The sequence below is a fragment of the Saccopteryx leptura genome, chromosome 5 (genome assembly GCF_036850995.1).
Source record: "Saccopteryx leptura isolate mSacLep1 chromosome 5, mSacLep1_pri_phased_curated, whole genome shotgun sequence".
NCBI lineage: Eukaryota > Metazoa > Chordata > Mammalia > Chiroptera > Emballonuridae > Saccopteryx > Saccopteryx leptura.
In genome coordinates this window covers 180312194-180334349 of record NC_089507.1, presented here as the reverse complement: position 1 = coordinate 180334349, position 22156 = coordinate 180312194, and the positions used below count along the sequence as shown (strand labels likewise).

General features: G+C 40.4%; 1 long non-coding RNA gene across 1 annotated transcript in view; it reads left to right on the top strand.

Moving 5' to 3' along the window:
* The first annotated feature begins 1595 nt into the window (after positions 1-1595).
* Positions 1596-22156, top strand: part of LOC136406840 (uncharacterized) — a 72243-nt gene continuing 51682 nt past the window's right edge. Inside the window, exon 1 of the long non-coding RNA XR_010751721.1 lies at positions 1596-4451. This is a non-coding gene — a long non-coding RNA (uncharacterized lncRNA). The remainder of the gene's footprint in view (positions 4452-22156) is intronic.

Genomic DNA, 22156 nt, shown 5'->3' with positions numbered 1-22156 from the left:
TTTTAAACTGCAAACCCCTGCAACTGAAGCTTTAGGATTTTCTTCATAATAAATGCACCCCACTGACTTAGATTCAGTACATGCACTTGACCCAAAGACGGTGAGATCAGGCAGGAATTATGCTCACCTCGCAACCTTTAAGCGACGTCCCGGCTTACAAAGTCACATACTTGCTTGTACAAAGTTGCTATGATCTGGGGAGGATAAAATGAAACAGAACACTAATGACAAAACAACATAACTCTGTGGTGGTGTTGCTCTGTCCCCTAGGGCAGTGGTCCCCACGGACCAGTTTAATGTAAGAAAATATTTTCATGGACTGGCCTTTAGGGTGGGACAGATAAATGCATCACATGTCCAACACAAGCATCAAGAATGAATCTTAGATGGATGTAACAGAGGGAATCTGGTCATTTTAAAAAATAAAACATCGTTCAGACTTAAATAGAAATAAAACGGAAATAATGTAAGTTATTTATTCTTTCTCTGCAGACCCGTGCCAAATGGCCCAAAGACCTGTATCGGTCCTTGGCCCGGTGGCTGTGGACCACTGCTTAGGAAATAAAGAGATGTGGGAATGTGAGGTTGAATGTGCTACCATCTGACCAGGTCCTCCAAACAAAATGGCACTAACGTGGAAAGCCCTGTGCACAGTGTGCACACTTCAATTCATGTGAAGTCATGGTGTGTTCTTGTTTCTGAATGCAAAGTACAAGAAATGTAACACAGAGAAACACAGAAAATGCTTGAGATAGAAATTTTTCTTTTGTTAGATTATGTATACCTTATTTTGAAACACTGGTGTATTGGAAAAATGTAAAATTCCCACTCTACAATTTGTGAACTATTTGCATGCATTAGAAAATGGCTATCAAGAAATTCCTTGTAAGTATTAACATAATTTATTATTTCAGTTTAAATAATACTGGTCCTGTTAGTTGTCTTGCATTTTGGTGCACTTTTACCAGGTTGTAAACAATGAGAAGGTATTGTAGTGATTTAAATAAAGGGAGAGATGTTCAAAGCCACATGCAACCCTAAGGGGCGGACAGGACAAATCTGCCTGAACCTGGCCGTGGTTCCAGTTCTACTTCTTCGAGGGGAGCCTCCTGACCCACTGGGCACAGGACGAACACAGTCTGATACATAAACGTGTTCACCAATTTTCTGTGGGTACCCGTCTTTCCAAAGGTCACAGCAAATCCTCGTACTGCGTGGAGGGCATGCTTTACTCCCCTCTTTCTATCCCCACTAAATGCTCATGAGGTATCTTTTGATTGGACAATTTCAATTTACTTGTAATAGCTGGTCCTGACGGTAAGGAATTTAAGGGAAGAAGAGAGTAGGAGACCATTTCTTCTTTCACACCAAGTGACGTATTTCTTAATATATAGAGTAAACTGAGGGTATTTTTTTCTATATAAATAAGTCGATTTCAACATCTTATTAAACAAAAATATTTATGTAACGTCATCTATGCATGGAGAGATGTTTTGAAAATTATCTCTGAATGGCGGTATATCACTAAGTTTTGTTTATTTTAATTTTGTGCATTGTTTTCTTACCAAAAACAAGATCAAACTATACTGGCTTATTATGGACTTAATCGGTTTACTATATTAACCCACCCATTACTTGATAGCATCGCGGTACTTTAAGGAATTTATTTTCCTTAAACAGCCATCTCCCTAGCTCCGCCTTTTTATTTTTTTTTTTTCACCCACTCAGTTAATGTAGCTTAAAAAAAAAAGCAAGGCACTGAAAATGCCTAGATGGGCTCTATAGCCCCATAAACACACAGGTTTGGTCCTGGCCTTCCTATTAATTATTAGTAGACTTACACATGCAAGTATCAGCTCTCCAGTGAGGATGCCCTCTAAGTCAACACTATGAAATAAAGGAGCAGGTATCAGGCACGCCCCAATGCAGCCCATAACACTTTGCTCAGCCACACCCCCACGGGATACAGCAGTGATAAAAATTAAGCTATGAACGAAAGTTCGACTAAGCCATACTAATATAGGGTTGGTAAATTTCGTGCCAGCCACCGCGGTCATACGATTAACCCAAATTAATAGCTACCGGCGTAAGGCGTGTTTAAGGCAACAACTCAAAATAAAGTTAAACTCTGACTAAGCCGTAAAAAGCCCTAGTCCCTGTAAAATAAACTACGAAAGTGACTTTAATAGCCTGACCACACGGCAGCTAAGATCCAAACTGGGATTAGATACCCCACTATGCTTGGCCCCAAACCTAAGAAGTTAAACTAACAAAACTGCTCGCCAGAGTACTACTAGCCACAGCTTAAAACTCAAAGGACTTGGCGGTGCTTTATATCCATCTAGAGGAGCCTGTTCTGTAATCGATACACCCCGATAAACCTCACCAACCCTTGCCAAATCAGTCTATATACCGCCATCTTCAGCAAACCCTAAAAAGGATTCTAAGTAAGCACAAATATTACACATAAAAACGTTAGGTCAAGGTGTAACCTATGGGTTGGGAAGAAATGGGCTACATTCCCTATAAAAGGTCACAATAAACATAAACGGATGCTATAATGAAATGAAATATATAGCTGAAGGTGGATTTAGCAGTAAATTAAGAATAGAGCGCTTAATTGAATATAGGCCATGAAGCACGCACACACCGCCCGTCACCCTCCTCAAGCAACTCCAATCTAAAACAACCCTATTTGAAAGATTCCATTTGCAAGAGGAGATAAGTCGTAACAAGGTAAGTGTACTGGAAAGTGCACTTGGATAATTCAAAGCATAGCTTAATCATAAAGCACCCGGCCTACACCCGGGAGATACTACAACCACTGAGTTGCTTTGAACTAGTTCTAGCTCGAACCCGCAAAATTCAACTAACACCCACAGTTAAAACAAAACATTTACACAAATAAAAGTATAGGAGATAGAAATTATATTCGACGCTATAGAAAAAGTACCGCAAGGGAACCACAACTCAAAAGTAGAAAGAAGCAAAGCTTACCCCTTTTACCTTTTGCATAATGATTTAACTAGAAAAAATTTAGCAAAGAGAACTGAAGTTAAATACCCCGAAACCAGACGAGCTATCTAAAGACAGCCCAATGGGGCAAACTCATCTATGTGGCAAAATAGTGAGAAGATCTTTAGATAGAGGCGACAAACCAACCGAGCCTGGTGATAGCTGGTTGTCCAGTTAACGAATTTTAGTTCAAGTATAAATCTACTAAAAATATCCAATAAATTTAATGTAGATTTATATTATAGCCCAAGGGGGTACAGCCCATTGGGCCTAGGATACAACCTTTATTAGAGAGTAATTATTTAGTGTACCATAGTTGGCCTAAAAGCAGCCATCCATTAAGAAAGCGTTCAAGCTCAACAACTCCCTCATCTTAATAACAAACATATCTAACAACTCCTAATACGAAACTGGACTATTCTATTATTAAATAGAAGCAATACTGTTAATATGAGTAACAAGAATATTTTCTCCCAGCACAAGTGTATATCAGAACGAATGCTTCACTGATAGTTAACAAACCATTAAGCTCATGCTAAAAATAAAACCCTTATATAAAAATCTGTTAACCCAACACAGGCGTGCACCCAAGGGAAAGATTAAAAGAAGTAAAAGGAACTCGGCAAACATGAACCCCGCCTGTTTACCAAAAACATCACCTCTAGCCTTACCAGTATTAGAGGCACTGCCTGCCCAGTGACATAAGTTTAACGGCCGCGGTATCCTGACCGTGCAAAGGTAGCATAATCACTTGTTCCCTAAATAGGGACTCGTATGAATGGCCACACGAGGGTTCAACTGTCTCTTACTTCTAATCAGTGAAATTGACCTCCCCGTGAAGAGGCAGGGATAATATAATAAGACGAGAAGACCCTATGGAGCTTTAATTAACTAACCTAAAGAAAATAAATACCAATCGACACGATCTAACATAACTCTGCCTAGGTTAGCAATTTGGGTTGGGGTGACCTCGGAATAAAACATAACTTCCGAGTGATTAATATTTAGACCGACAAGTCAAAATAACATCATCATTTATTGATCCAAAAAAAAATTGATCAACGGACCAAGTTACCCTAGGGATAACAGCGCAATCCTATTCAAGAGTCCATATCGACAATAGGGTTTACGACCTCGATGTTGGATCAGGACATCCTAGTGGTGCAGCCGCTACTAAGGGTTCGTTTGTTCAACGATTAATAGTCCTACGTGATCTGAGTTCAGACCGGAGTAATCCAGGTCGGTTTCTATCTATTCTAGGCCTCCCCCAGTACGAAAGGACAAGAGAGGCAGGGCCCACTTCATTTAAGCGCCCTCAAGCTAACAGATACTGTAATATTAATCTGGCAACGCATATAGTCAATTACCCAAGACCAGGGTTCATTAGGGTGGCAGAGTCCGGTAAATGCATAAAACTTAAACCTTTATAATCAGAGGTTCAACTCCTCTCCCTAATATAATGTTCTTAATTAATCTACTATCAATAATTGTACCCATTCTATTAGCTGTAGCATTTTTAACTTTACTAGAGCGTAAAGTATTAGGATATATACAACTACGAAAAGGCCCAAACGTTGTTGGACCCTATGGTCTGCTCCAACCAATCGCAGATGCAGTAAAACTATTCACCAAGGAACCCCTCCGACCCCTAACATCATCAATCTCAATATTTATCATCGCCCCCATCTTAGCTCTAACATTAGCTTTAACCATATGAATCCCTCTTCCCATACCATATCCCCTTATTAATATAAATTTAGGTATCCTATTTATACTGGCTATATCTAGTCTAGCTGTATATGCCATCCTATGGTCAGGCTGAGCCTCAAACTCAAAATATGCCCTAATTGGAGCCCTACGAGCCGTAGCACAAACCATTTCCTACGAAGTAACCCTAGCCATCATTCTCTTATCCGTATTATTAATAAGTGGTTCCTTCACGCTGTCTACCCTAATTACAACTCAAGAACACCTATGATTAATTATCCCCGCATGACCTCTAGCCATAATATGATTTATCTCAACCCTAGCCGAAACAAACCGAGCACCCTTTGATCTAACTGAAGGAGAGTCAGAGCTTGTATCCGGCTTCAACGTTGAATACGCAGCAGGCCCCTTTGCACTATTTTTCCTAGCTGAATACGCCAATATTATTATAATAAATACCCTCACAACTACTCTTTTCCTAGGAGCCTACCATAGCCCCCTAATACCAGAATTATACACAATCAACTTCGCCCTCAAAACATTACTCCTCACCATTACATTCCTATGGGTACGCGCATCATACCCTCGATTCCGATATGACCAACTAATACACCTACTATGAAAAAATTTTCTACCTCTTACATTAGCCCTATGTATGTGACATGTTGCCATGCCAATCCTCACAGCGGGCATTCCACCCCAAACATAAGAAATATGTCTGATAAAAGAGTTACTTTGATAGAGTAAATAATAGGGGTGCAAGCCCCCTTATTTCTAGAACTATAGGACTTGAACCTACCCCTAAGACTTCAAAAATCTTCGTGCTACCACACTACACCAAATTCTAAGTAAGGTCAGCTAAATAAGCTATCGGGCCCATACCCCGAAAATGTTGGTTTATACCCTTCCCGTACTAATAAATCCCCTTATCCTAACTATAATTATATTAACAGTTATCTTAGGCACAACAATCGTAATAATGAGCTCCCACTGACTAATAATCTGAATAGGATTCGAAATAAACATACTAGCGGTTATCCCCCTGTTAATAAAACAGTACAATCCCCGGTCAATAGAAGCGGCGACTAAATATTTTCTAACACAAGCCACCGCCTCTATACTCCTCATGCTAGCCATTATCATCAATTTATTATATTCAGGCCAATGAACATTCACAAAACTTATAAACCCAACAGCATCAATTATCATAACCCTGGCCATGGCCATAAAAATAGGCCTCGCCCCTCTCCACTTCTGAGTTCCAGAGGTTACACAAGGCATCTCACTCTCATCCGGCCTAATCTTGTTAACATGACAAAAACTAGCCCCACTATCAGTCCTCTACGTAATCAGCCCCGTTATCAACTTAGACCTAATTCTACTTATATCCATAATATCAATTGCAATCGGAGGATGAGGGGGATTAAACCAAACTCAACTCCGTAAAATCCTAGCATACTCCTCAATTGCCCATATAGGATGAATAGCCTCGATCCTAGCATTTAATCCAACTATAACACTACTCAACCTCCTCCTATATATTCTAATAACAACCACAACATTTATACTCTTTATAGCAACCTCAGCAACAACGACCTTATCCCTCTCCCACATATGAAATAAAATACCCCTAATCACCTCCAGCACCTTAACTATTATACTCTCACTAGGAGGCCTCCCCCCTCTAGTTGGTTTCCTACCCAAATGAATAATTATCCAAGAATTAACCAAAAACAACAATATTACCCTAGCCACATTAATAGCCATTACCGCACTACTTAATCTTTTCTTTTATATACGCTTAACATATGCCACCTCCCTAACCATATTCCCAACCATAAATAACATGAAAATCAAATGGCAATTTAACAATAAAAAACAAATAAAATATCTCCCAATACTTATTATTTTATCAACGATTACCCTCCCACTTGCCCCGGCAATTACTTTGCTTAACTAGAAGTTTAGGTTAACTAGACCAAGAGCCTTCAAAGCTCTAAGTAAATAAACACGTATTTAACTTCTGTACCCTTATAAGGACTGCAAGACTCTACCTTACATCAGCTGAATGCAAATCAACTACTTTAATTAAGCTAAGCCCTTACTAGATTGATGGGCTTCTAACCCACGAAACTTTAGTTAACAGCTAAAAACCCTAAACAACTGGCTTCAATCTACTTCTCCCGCCGCGTAGGGGAAAAAAGGCGGGAGAAGCCCCGGCAGGATTGAAGCTGCGTCTTTGAATTTGCAATTCAATATGTATTACACCACAGGGCTTGGTAAAAAGAGGACTCACACCTCTGTCTTTAGATTTACAGTCTAATGCTTACTCAGCCATCTTACCTATGTTCGTAACCCGTTGACTTTATTCAACAAACCATAAAGATATTGGTACTCTTTATCTTCTATTTGGTGCCTGAGCCGGAATAGTAGGCACAGCCCTAAGCCTATTAATTCGTGCAGAACTTGGCCAACCAGGAGCCTTATTAGGTGATGACCAGATCTATAATGTGGTAGTCACCGCTCATGCATTCGTAATAATTTTCTTTATAGTTATACCCATTATAATTGGCGGCTTCGGAAACTGACTAGTGCCATTAATAATTGGCGCCCCAGACATGGCCTTTCCTCGTATAAATAATATAAGCTTCTGACTACTACCCCCCTCCTTCCTACTCCTATTAGCATCTTCTATAGTTGAAGCTGGTGCTGGCACTGGATGAACCGTCTACCCACCACTAGCAGGAAACTTAGCCCACGCCGGTGCTTCGGTTGATCTTGCAATTTTCTCATTACACTTGGCCGGGGTCTCTTCTATTCTAGGGGCAATTAACTTTATTACCACTATTATTAATATGAAACCTCCCGCCCTATCTCAATATCAAACACCCCTTTTCGTCTGATCCGTCCTAATCACTGCAGTCCTACTCCTTTTATCACTCCCTGTACTAGCAGCCGGAATTACTATACTTTTAACAGACCGAAACCTAAACACAACCTTTTTCGACCCTGCCGGGGGAGGAGATCCTATCTTATATCAACACCTATTCTGATTTTTTGGCCACCCCGAAGTATATATTCTTATCTTGCCAGGGTTTGGAATTATCTCCCATATTGTCACATACTACTCAGGAAAAAAAGAACCTTTTGGTTATATAGGTATAGTTTGAGCCATAATATCTATTGGATTCCTAGGTTTCATTGTATGAGCCCACCACATGTTTACTGTAGGAATGGATGTTGACACACGCGCCTACTTTACATCCGCTACTATAATTATTGCTATTCCCACTGGTGTAAAAGTCTTTAGCTGACTAGCAACTCTCCATGGAGGTAACATTAAATGATCTCCAGCCATATTATGAGCCCTTGGTTTTATTTTCCTTTTCACCGTAGGCGGTCTAACTGGCATTGTATTAGCCAACTCGTCCCTAGACATTGTGCTTCATGATACTTATTATGTAGTAGCCCATTTTCACTACGTCCTATCCATAGGAGCGGTGTTTGCCATCATAGGTGGATTTGTCCACTGATTCCCCCTCTTCTCTGGTTACACCTTGCACCCCGCCTGAACTAAAGCCCATTTCTTAGTAATATTTGTAGGCGTTAATATAACCTTCTTCCCTCAGCACTTCTTAGGTCTATCCGGAATACCACGACGATATTCCGACTACCCTGATGCGTACACTACATGAAACACCGTATCTTCGATAGGCTCTTTCATTTCGCTAACAGCCGTAATGCTCATAGTTTTCATCGTATGAGAAGCATTTGCCTCCAAACGAGAAGTCTCACTAGTAGAACTAACAACCACAAACCTTGAGTGACTTCACGGCTGCCCACCTCCTTATCACACATTTGAAGAACCCACTTACATTAACACTAAATAATTAAGAAAGGAAGGATTCGAACCCCCTTAAATTGGTTTCAAGCCAACACCATAACCACTATGTCTTTCTCCATGGTAGAGGTATTAGTAAAATTTACATAACTTTGTCAAGGTTAAATTATGGGTGAAACCCCCATATACCTCTATGGCATACCCATTCCAAACAGGCTTTCAAGACGCAACTTCTCCTATTATAGAAGAATTATTACATTTCCACGATCATACTTTAATAATTGTATTCCTTATTAGCTCACTAGTCCTCTATATCATCTCAATCATGTTAACCACTAAACTAACCCACACGAGTACTATAGATGCCCAAGAGGTAGAGACTATCTGAACAATCCTGCCAGCCATTATTCTTATTATAATTGCTCTCCCATCCCTCCGAATTCTTTATATAATAGATGAGATTAATAACCCCTCCATTACCGTTAAAACTATGGGCCATCAATGATATTGAAGCTATGAATACACAGACTATGAAGATTTAAACTTTGATTCCTATATAATCCCCACATCCGACCTCGCACCAGGCCAAATCCGTTTACTAGAAGTAGATAACCGAGTGGTTCTACCCATAGAACTTACCGTCCGTATGTTAATTTCATCAGAAGATGTATTACACTCTTGAGCCGTCCCCTCCTTAGGCTTAAAAACAGACGCTATTCCAGGACGCTTAAATCAAACAACCCTACTATCTACACGACCTGGCCTATATTACGGACAATGTTCCGAAATCTGCGGATCTAACCACAGTTTTATACCCATTGTACTTGAAATAGTCCCACTAAAACATTTTGAAAAATGATCATCATCCATACTGTAAATTCATCAAGAAGCTACTGCAGCGTTAACCTTTTAAGTTGAAGATCGAAAGCCCCACCCTTTCCTTGATGACATGCCTCAGTTAGATACTTCTACATGATTTATCACAATTTTATCAATAATTATCACACTATTTATCTTCATGCAGTTAAAAATCTCCAAACACACATATTATACAAACCCTGAGCCTTCTTTAACTAAATCACTAAAACATTCAGCCCCTTGAGAAACAAAATGAACGAAAATCTATTCGCCTCTTTCATTACCCCTACAATAATAGGACTACCTATTGTTGTTCTAATTATTATATTTCCCACTATTCTATTTCCTTCCTCAAGCCGCCTGGTTGCGAATCGACTAATTGTAATTCAACGATGACTCCTCCACCTAACATCAAAACAAATGATGGCAATCCACAGTCAAAAAGGACAAACCTGAACCCTTATACTAATATCACTAATTATATTTATTGGGTCTACAAATTTACTCGGTCTCCTACCCCACTCTTTTACACCTACTACTCAACTGTCAATAAACCTAGGAATGGCTATTCCACTATGAGCAGGCACAGTAATCCTTGGCTTTCGATACAAAACTAAAGCCTCCCTTGCACATTTTCTTCCACAAGGTACTCCTATTCCCCTTATCCCTATACTAGTTATTATCGAAACAATTAGCCTGTTTATTCAACCGATAGCTCTAGCAGTTCGATTAACAGCAAATATCACCGCAGGGCACCTCTTAATTCACCTCATTGGAGGAGCAACCCTAGCACTTATAAGCATTAGCACTGCAACTGCACTAGTCACATTCATTATTCTTATTTTATTGACTATCCTAGAATTTGCCGTAGCCCTCATCCAAGCTTACGTCTTTACACTCCTAATCAGCCTATACTTACATGATAATGCCTAATGACCCACCAAACCCACGCATATCACATAGTAAACCCCAGCCCTTGGCCTCTTACAGGAGCCTTATCTGCACTACTATTAACCTCAGGGTTAATTATATGATTCCACTTTAACTCAACGCCCCTTCTATTACTAGGCCTGACAACAAACCTCTTAACAATATATCAATGATGACGTGATGTCGTCCGAGAAGGAACGTTCCAAGGCCACCATACGCCCGTTGTTCAAAAAGGACTTCGCTATGGAATAATCCTGTTTATTGTCTCAGAAGTATTTTTCTTCGCAGGTTTCTTTTGAGCCTTTTATCACTCAAGCCTAGCCCCCACCCCAGAATTGGGTGGATATTGACCTCCCGCAGGCATCACCCCTCTAAACCCCTTAGACGTCCCCCTACTAAATACATCTGTTCTACTGGCCTCTGGCGTGTCAATCACCTGAGCCCACCATAGTCTAATAGAAGGCAATCGCAAACATATAATCCAAAGCCTATTTATCACAATCTGCCTAGGCCTGTATTTCACACTACTTCAAGCCACTGAATACTACGAAACTTCTTTCACCATCTCCGATGGTGTTTATGGTTCTACATTCTTTATAGCCACCGGATTCCACGGACTGCACGTAATTATTGGCTCTACATTCTTAATCGTATGCTTATTACGACAACTAAAATTCCACTTCACATCAACTCATCATTTCGGATTTGAAGCCGCAGCCTGATATTGACATTTCGTTGATGTAGTTTGACTATTCCTGTATGTTTCTATTTACTGATGAGGTTCATACTCTTTTAGTATTAACTAGTACAACTGACTTCCAATCAGTTAGATTCGGTAACAACTCCGAAAAAGAGTAATAAACGTACTAATCTCTATTTTCATTAACACCCTTCTAGCTACTCTCTTAGTAATTATCGCATTCTGACTCCCCCAAACCAATACTTATGCAGAAAAATCTAGCCCATATGAATGTGGATTTGACCCTATAGGATCCGCACGACTACCCTTCTCTATAAAATTCTTCCTAGTAGCCATCACTTTCCTATTATTTGACCTAGAAATTGCCCTCCTTCTACCCCTCCCATGAGCCACTCAAACTAACAACCTCCCCACCATACTCATTATATCCCTATTTCTTATTTCCCTATTAGCTATTAGTCTAGCCTACGAGTGATCTCAAGAAGGATTAGAATGAGCCGAATAATAATAGTTAGTTTAAAACAAAACAAGTGATTTCGACTCACTAAACTATGGTCTTGTCCATAACTATTAAATGTCCTTGACCTATATGAACACAATATTAGCCTTTACAATTTCCCTGGTCGGCCTACTAATATACCGCTCCCACATAATATCCTCACTACTATGTTTAGAGGGCATAATACTATCACTATTTGTAATAATTGCCATAACTATTCTAAACTCTCATCTAACCCTCGCCAGCATATTACCTATTATTCTTCTAGTGTTTGCTGCCTGCGAAGCAGCTCTAGGTCTATCCCTGCTAGTTATAGTATCTAACACTTATGGCGTTGACCACGTACAAAACCTAAATTTATTACAATGCTAAAAATTATTATACCAACAGTTATACTCATCCCCCTCACATGGTTGTCCAAAACTAATAGAGTATGAATTAATACTACAATACACAGCCTGTTAATTAGCCTATTGTGCCTACCTCTGATTAATCAATTCAGCGACAATACCCTAAACCTATCCCTAAAATTCTTCTCTGACTCCCTGTCAATACCCCTCCTCCTCCTAACAACATGACTCCTGCCCCTGATAATTATTGCCAGCCAGTTTCACTTGACAAAAGAGTCTGCAACACGGAAAAAATTATATATTACTATACTCATCCTATTACAAACATTCTTAATCATAACTTTCACTGCCACAGAACTAATTTTATTTTATATTCTATTTGAGGCTACCCTAGTACCAACCCTCATCATTATCACCCGCTGAGGCAGACAGGCAGAGCATCTCAATGCTGGACTCTATTTTTTGTTTTATACTCTAGTAGGCTCCCTCCCCCTGTTAGTAGCACTCACATACATCCAAAACACCACAGGATCATTAAATTTCTTATTACTATAATATTGGGCCAACCCCCTACAAAACTCCTGAGGCAACTCTCTTTTATGACTGGCCTGCATGCTGGCATTTATAGTAAAAATACCCCTCTACGGACTCCACCTCTGACTCCCCAAAGCACACATAGAAACCCCTATTGCAGGATCTATAGTTCTTGCCGCAGTACTACTAAAACTAGGGGGCTATGGAATGCTACGAATTACAACCCTTCTCAACCCACTCACAAGCAATATGGCATACCCGTTTATAATGCTTTCACTATGGGGCATAATCATAACAAGCTCAATCTGTTTACATCAAACAGACCTAAAATCACTAATTGCCTACTCATTAGTAAGTCATATGGCCCTGGTGATTGTAGCCATTCTCATCCAGTTCCCATGAAGCTATATAGGAGCTACTGCTTTAATAATTGCCTGCCGGGGTCCAGCCCCGGAAGGAATCCAGGGGTCCCACAGGAAGAGACGGCATCGGCGAAATCGAGTGAGAGAGCAGAATTCTTTTCTTTCTCTTTATTCTCTGGTTAGCATTTACTGCCAGGCATCTCTGCGAATGGCTGATCTAACTTTACTTTTTATGCACACACACTAAGTTACAATCACATGGTATTTTGAATACATCATTGTTTTAGTTTCACTATGGTTACATATTTCCAGATAACAGTTAATTCATATCTATAAGCTACAAGTCAGGTGGTAAGTCATTCAAAGTACAGTTATACAATAACTTGAATATTAACAACAATATTGGTACAAACTTCTAAAAGATTAGTACTAATTAATAACTCTATTTTACTGTTGTTGTGAGTCAAGGGTGCAGAAAAAGATAGCAGACGAAATCATCAAGGACTAGCAAAGGACCACCGCTTGCTCAGGCAAATAGCCTTGAGTTCATGTAGTGTCCTAATTCTATTTTCACAAGACTAAAAAAGGCTTGCTATTTAAGAAACTAACATAGCATTAAGAGTAACTTTTACTTAAAGATATAGAGTGCACCTGCAAGATAGCTAGTAGCAACATAATATCAGAAGGCATTAATTGCTATTGCTGCTATGAATCCCACCACATTCCTCTCCTTATTCTTGGAAAATACAAAAATCTCATGAGAATGTTTTACTGAGAAAAGCCCAGCAACTGCCTTCAGTGACAAAACAAGTTTTTTAACCAAACATTCTTTACTTGCCAGCTGCACTCCCATCCACGGCCACGCAACAGGCCACTCCACTACACCTTACCTAAGATTCTAATGTCTAGTTAAACTTTATTTATTAACTATATTTATACACTAGTTAAGTTCTAACTTTATTCTTTCTAACATGATTAATAAAAAGAAATTCTCCTACAAACTTAACCCTTTATGAGGGATATCATGGCCAGCCTCTTATGTTTATGAGCCCAGTTCAAGGGGCTTACAGGCTTTTCTGTGGAACTTACACCTTCTGTCTCATTTCCAAAGAAATTACTACAAATATACAGGGAAAGCACGGTACTATTATCCCTGTGCCATAAATAATAGCACACACCCAGAAAAGGGGGGAACATAAGGCCAGATTAATTCAAAAGATTAAAGGGGGAAGTATTGTTGTGCCTTTCCTTTGTGGTGACTTTGTCAACCCGCAGCTGTTGGTCTTCACTGCGGTGACTCTATCAACCAGTAGCCATCGATCTTCTTTTGCTGTGACTTGTCAATCAGCAGTTGTGGATCTTCTCCTGCTGTGACCTAGTTAGCCAGCATTAGTGGATTGGCTCCCGACAATTGGCCACGGACTAACCACCTCTATACTATTCTGCCTGGCCAATTCCAATTACGAGCAAATCCATAGTCGAACTATAATCCTAGCACTCGGCCTACAGACTATTTTACCACTTATAGCCTCCTGATGACTTTTAGCAAGCCTCACAAACCTAGCCCTCCCCCCTACTATTAATTTAATTGGAGAACTATTTGTAGTCATAGCAACATTCTCCTGATCAAATATGTTTATTATCCTTATAGGACTAAACATTATTATCACCGCTCTTTACTCTTGTATATACTAATCATAACTCAACGAGGTAAACATACTCATCACATTAATAATATCAAGCCCAACTACACACGAGAAAATACACTAATAGCAATACACCTAATACCCCTACTCCTCCTATCAATTAATCCAAAAATCATTCTGGGTAAATTATACTGTAAATATAGTTTAATAAAAACCCTAGATTGTGAATCTAGTAATAGGATCTAAACCCCCTTATTTACCAAAGAATTATGAAAGAACTGCTAACTCATGCTACCGCGCCTAAAACCACAGCTTTTTCAAACTTTTAAAGGATAGTAGTTATCCGTTGGTCTTAGGAGCCAAAAAATTGGTGCAACTCCAAATAAAAGTAATAAACCTATTTAATATATCTATTATACTAGCACTACTTCTACTAACTATACCTATTATAGCAACAGCCCTCAACCTAGATAAAAAGCCAAATTACCCAAACTACCTCAAGACTATAGTCTCATATTCCTTCGCAGCCAGCCTAATCCCAACCCTATTATTTATCAGCTCCCACCAAGAAATAGTAATATCGAACTGACACTGAATTACAATCCAAACAATCAAACTAACCCTCAGCTTCAAATTCGACTACTTCTCTATATTATTTATACCAGTAGGACTATTCCTCACCTGGTCTATTATAGAATTCTCAATATGATATATACACTCAGACCCAAATATCGACCACTTCCTTAAGTATCTACTAATATTTCTAATTACAATAATAATTCTAGTGATAGCCAACAACCTGTTTCAGCTTTTCGTCGGCTGGGAAGGGGTAGGAATTATATCTTTTTTACTCATCGGATGATGATTTGGCCGCGCAGACGCCAACACCGCTGCCCTCTAAGCAATCCTATATAACCGAATTGGGGACATTGGCTTTATCGCTTCTATAGCATGATTTATAATCAACTTCAATACATGAGAACTTCAACAGATCTTTGCACTAAACCTAGAAAATACAAACTTCCCACTAATAGCTCTGCTCCTAGCTGCCACTGGAAAATCCGCCCAATTTGGACTCCACCCATGACTCCCCTCCGCCATGGAAGGCCCCACACCTGTTTCTGCCCTACTGCACTCAAGTACTATAGTTGTTGCAGGAGTATTCCTATTGATTCGATTTTACCCCCTAATAGAAAACAACAAACTAGTACAAACGATAGTCCTATGCCTAGGAGCTATCACAGCCTTATTTACAGCAATCTGTGCCCATACCCAAAATGACATTAAAAAAATCGTTGCCTTTTCCACCTCCAGTCAGCTAGGCTTAATAATAGTAACTATTGGAATTAATCAGCCCCACTTAGCATTCCTCCACATCTGCACCCATGCATTATTCAAAGCCATGCTATTTATATGCTCCGGATCAATCATCCATAGCTTAGGTGACGAACAAGACATCCGAAAAATGGAGGGCCTATTCAAGACCCTAACCTTCACCACCACCGCCTTAGTCATCGGAAGCCTTGCCCTAACAGGCACCCCCTTCCTAAGGGGCTTTTATTCTAAAGACCTTATTATCGAAGCAGCCAGTATCTCATATACCAACGCCTGAGCCCTACTACTAACCCTCCTAGCCACTTCCCTCACAGCTGTTTACAGCACGCAAATTATTTTCTTTGCTCTTCTAGGACAACCACGATTTCCCACCCTTATCCTAATTAACGAGAACAACCCACTCCTAATTAATTCTATCAAGCGCCTGTTAATTGGAAGCATTTTCGCAGGATTCCTACTATCGAACAGCATCCCCCCAACCACTACCCCACAAATAACAATACCTCTCTACCTAAAACTTATAGCCCTAGGAGTAACCCTAACAGGATTTATAATAGCCCTAGAACTAAACCAAATCACCTACAACCTAAAGTTCAAAAAGCCCTCAAGCATAATTAAATTCTCAAACTTCTTAGGCTACTTTCCCACCATCATACACCGCCTCCAACCACTAATAAGCCTTACAACAAGCCAGAAATCCGCCTCCCTTCTATTAGACCAAATCTGACTAGACATACTCCTACCAAAATCAATCTCAAATATACATATAAAATCTTCTACTACGGTATCTAACCAAAAAGGCCTGGTCAAACTATATTTCCTCTCTTTCCTCATCACCCTAGCCCTACTATACTCATATTTAATTTCCATGAGTAATCTCCATAATTGCTACAACCCCAATAAGCAAGGACCACCCTGTAACTACTACTAACCAAGTCCCATAGATATACAACCCCACAACACCTATAATCTCTTTACTAAAAAAACCAGCATCGCCTGTATCATAAATCACCCAATCCCCTATGTCATTAAACTTTAAAATTACCTCCAACTCAACACCCTCATTCTCAATTACACTAGCAACTAACCCCGCCTCTATAAGTAAACCTGCAATAAGAGAACCTAAGACCATTTTATTAGATACCAATACCTCTGGATACTGCTCAGTTGCTGTAGCCATAGTATAACCAAAAACCACCAACATTCCCCCTAAATAAATCAAAAACACCATGAGACCTAAAAATGGCCCATCAAAACTAATCACAGTACCACAACCCACCCCTCCACTCACAATCAGACCCAATTCTCTGTAAATTGGTGAAGGTTTAGAAAAAACCCCCAAAAACCTAACTACAAAAATGATACTTAAGATAAACGCAATATATGTCATCATAATTCCTACATGGCCTCTACCCATGACTTATGACATGAAAAATCACTGTTGTATTTCAACTATAAGAATAATGACCAACATCCGTAAATCCCACCCACTATTTAAAATCATCAACGACTCATTCGTTGACCTCCCCGCACCCTCAAGTATCTCCTCCATTTTATTTTTTTTTTTTAGGAATTAAATTTAATGAAGTGACACTGATGCATAAGAACCCTTGTCTTTTATGTAAAGAAAAATTTCTAAAGTTTTTATGAATATACTTGTGGGACTGGATTTTGGGGAGATACTAAGAGGCTCTTTTCAATTTTGGGGCTGGCCATGGATGAGCAGACAACTGGGACTGAGATATTCAAATTAGACACAGGAGAAAAACAATGGGGTAAGTTCTTCGCACTTCCTATAGAAATTAAAGGAAAATTTTAAAATGAGGCTTGGGATCCACTCCAGCAAGGGAAAGACTTACTTTCATGCCCCCAAGTGTAGGAAGCGGGGATCCTGGTACCAGTTAAGGAAGTCCCTGTTACTAGGTCGAGCCAGAGAGAGTCCCACCACCCACTGAAGAAGCCAGTTTCAGATGAGTGTTTGCATCCTAGTATCCTAGGTGCATAGAACTCAGAATGCAGTGACCTCTAGCTATATTGTTCCATAGGACAGAAGCCTTTGGAACACTGAGCACGGGAGACTCATGGGTCACCGGGAAACCAACCACAGCAAGGACAATTTGGCTGAGCCAGTGGTTGCAGGAAGAAGGAAAAGGAAAATGAGAAGAAAAAATTTAGGAGACGCAGTCACAGGTGATTGGATTTGAATGGGAGAGAGAGGGAACCAAGGCTGACATCAGAGAGGATCCCTGGGCATGGTAGGTGCCAACCGCTGAGACAGAGAGTAAGTAACAGTGCCTCAGCACTGGAGCTCACACCAAGGACACAGCTCACCAGGGTGAGCCTCACTGTACATGAGTTCTCTCTCCAGAATTTACCAAGGGCTCTCAAAGGTTTGGTTTAACTTTTTAAACTGCAAACCCCTGCAACTGAGGCTTTACGATTTTCCTCATAATAAACACACCCTTCTGACTTAGATTCAGTACATGCTCTTGACCCAAAGATGGTGGGATCAGGCAGGAATTATGCTCACATGGCAACCTTGAAGTGACCTCCTGGCTTAAATAGACACACTTGCTTGTACAATGTTGCTATGATCTGGGGAGGATAAAATGAAACAGAACATTAATGACAAAACAACATAGCTCTGTGGTGATGTTGCTCTGTACCCTAGGGCAGTGGTCACCACTGACCGGTTTAATGTCAGACAATATTTTCACGGACCAGCCTTCAGTGAGGGACGAATAAATGGATCACGTGACCGAGACAAGTGTCAAGAGTGAGTCTTAGACGGATGTAACACAGGGAATCTGGTCATTTTTTAAGAATAAAACATCGTTCAGACTTAGGTATAAATAAAACGGAAATAATGTAAGTTATTTATTCTCTCTCTGTGGAACGGTACCAAAAGGCCCAAGGACTGGTACCAGTCCGTGGCCGGGGGTTGGGGACCACTGCCCTAGGGAATAGAGAGATGTGGGAATGTGAGGTTAAATGTGCTACCATCTGACCAGGTCTCCAAACAAAATGGCAAAAATGGGGAAAGCCCAGTGCATAGTGTGCACACCTCAATTAATGTGAAGTCATGGTGCATTCTTGTTTCTGAATGCCAAGTATAAGAAATGTAACACAGAGAAACACAAGAAATGCTTGAGTAAGAAATTTTTACTTTTGTTAGGTTACTTATAGGTTATTTTCAAATATGGGTGTATCAGAAATATGTACAATTCCCACTGTACAATTCGTGAACTATTTTCGTGCATTAGAAAATGGCTATCAAGAAATTCCTTGTAAGTATTAACATATCTTATTATTTCTGTTCAAATAATACTTGTTTTGCTAGTTGTCTTGCATTTTGGTGCACTGACCAGGTCGTATCGAAAAAAAACATATTGTAGGTATTCGAATAAAGGGAAAAATGGTCAAAACCACATGCAACACCAAGGGGCGGACAGGACAAAGCTGCCTGAACCTGGCCGTGGTTCCAGTTCTCCTTCTCTGAGGGGAGCCTCCTGACCCACTGGGCAGAGGATGAACACAGTCTGATACATACACGTGTTCACCAACTCTCTGTGGGTGCCCATCTTTTCAAGAGTCACAGCAAATCCTCACACTCACATGGAGGGCATAATTTACTTCCCTCTTTCTATCCCCATTAAATGCTCATGAAATACCTTTTGATTGGACAATTTCAATTTATTGGTAAAAGCTGGTCCTGACGGTAAGAAATGTAAGGAAAGAAGAGAGTAGGAGACCATTTCTTCTTTCACACCAGGTGACGTATTTCTTGATATATAGATTAAACTGAGGGTATGTTTTCTATATTGATAAGTCGATTTCAACATTTTATGAAACAAAAGTATATATGTAAAATCATCTATGCATAGAGAGATGTTTTGAAAATTATCTCTGAATGGCGGTATATCACTAAGTTTTGTTTATTTGAATTTTCTGCATTGTTTTCTTAAAATAAATCTATAATGATTTACAGAAACAATAAAGGAAACAGTAAATCATTTAATCAATCAACATTGGATAAAACCTATATATCTATATGTGTATATTACTTCAACTATTAATGTGTGCCAGAAGCAAAATATACTGTGATGTTACATTTTACAACATATAAACCCACTTAATCAGGATCTTATTTAAAATTGAAGATATTTGTTTTGAAAATTTTAGGTTATAAAAGAGTTGATACTCAAATCTTTTCTATACTAGTGACATACATACTTTTACCTTACTCTATACACTCACATCAGAACTACCAAAAACAAAAAGAAACATGTTTTTCAAAATTCACAACCAAGACACACCTTGCTGCAAAGCCTGCAGTCAGTCTATGACCTTATTTTGCCCATACCTAAAGCCACACGGTGAGTTTTCTCAGCAGCTATTTGCTGAGTACCGTGTACCAGAAACTGGAATTAGGCACAAGACTCAGTGCCCACACATACATATTTAGCTTCCCAGGGAGATGGGAATATAACAGGCGAGTACACAATGACCTGGTTATTTCTGTGGAAGGGAGACGCAGAGCTCAGTTGGGGCAGGTGGTGGTCCCAGGAGGGGAAGCCACACTCAGCGTCCTGGAGCTGAGAGAGCATGCCCTAGGCCTTTTTCCAAGCCCAGGTCCATCTCAGCGAGAATCAGCAAGAGTGGAGGCTGGAGTGATGGCCGCAGCCGCTAAACCAGGAGCCACCGGCCAACTGCGGAAGGGTGTTTGGATTTCTCATGAGGACAGTTGTGGAAAAGGGAGAAACAGCACAGGACAGATGGAAGAAGGCTGTGCAGGACACAGAGCCGGAAGATGGGGTCTTGAGCAAGTGCCAGGCCAGGGGGTGTGAAGACAAGGCGGCAGGACCAATAGCCGGCATCCTTGTTGGGTGCAGTGGGAGTCCCAGCCACACGTGCAGCTGGAGGCTCAAGAGGGAGGGCTGGAGCGGCCAGTGACACACACTGTAAATGCAGCCACTTATAGCAACCCACACTGATGAGCTCAGGAGTCTGAGCACACCGACCGTGGAAAGATGGACAGGGGAGCAGAAGGAAGTCAGGTAAACTACATTTAGTTTCATTTTCTTAATGTGGAGAGTCAAATCCACATAGATTTTCTTTTATACATGCTTATTACTTAAAAATAGCTAGTAAGTATTAATATTTAACTCTTTATACTTTATTATCTTATTCTTTTGATATTACTCTATTTATCTACACAATACTTACTGCCTCAGGTGGCTACTATGAAGTGAGCAAGGTGTGTTCTGAAGCTGATGGGGACTGTGTGGGACTGATAACCAATCACTGTCTTTGGAGGAAGTCCTAACCTTTCCTTGTATACCCTCCCTATATGTTCAACAGCTTCTCTGTTTTCACAGTCAGTAGTCCATATTGCTATCTTATCACCTTTAGCTTTAACATTAACAACAGCTCCACATACATCATATCACTGTAGTCATCAAAAGATTCTACAGTAAGGCACAGCAGTGTCTCTAGCCAAAAGCTATCGAGATCACTTCATCTCTGCTGTTTGTTTTTATTTGTTGTTGGGTTTTTGTGCGGTTTTTTTGTATTTTTCTGAAGTTGGAAATGGGGAGGCAGTCAGACAGACCCCCGCATGTGCCTGACTGGGGTCCACCAGGCATGTCCACCAGGGGGCGATGCTCTTCCCATCTGGGGCGTAGCTCTGTTGCAACCAGAGCCATTCTAGCGCCTGAGGCAGAGGCCATAGAGCCATCCTCAGTGCCCTGGCCAACATTGCACAATGGAACTTGCCTGCAGGAGGGAAAGAGACAGACAGACAGGAGGGAGAGGGGAGGGGTGGAGAAGGAGATGGGCGCTTCTCCTGTGTATCCTAGCCGGGAATCTAACCCGGGACTCCTGCATGCCAGGCCGACGCTCTACCACTGAGCCAACCAGCCAGGTCCTGTAATTGGAATTCTAAAATCAAACTTTGCATCTCAGTTCCAAGTTCCCTCTCCAGTAATTAGGCGGCTCATTTTAAATCAGTAACTTAGTTATCTTGTTCTTGGTAATCATTCCATGTATATCAACTTCACATTGTGCACTTTAAATATAAACAACTCTATGTATTTATCAAGTATTCTTCAATAAAGTTGAACAAAATAGAAAGAGCATCACCCCGAAACGAGAAGGTGGCAAGTTCGATCCATGGTCAGGACACACACAAGAAGCAGGCGATGAGTACACGACTGAGTGGAACAATAAATGAATGCCTCACTTCTCCCTCCCCTCTCTCTTCACTACCTCTCTCTGTATCTCAGAAAATAAAAAGAAATGAAGTCTTGGCCAGATAGCTCTGTTGGAGCCTTTTCCTGGAGCGTGGGGGTTGCTTGGTCAATTCCCTGGTCAGGGCGCA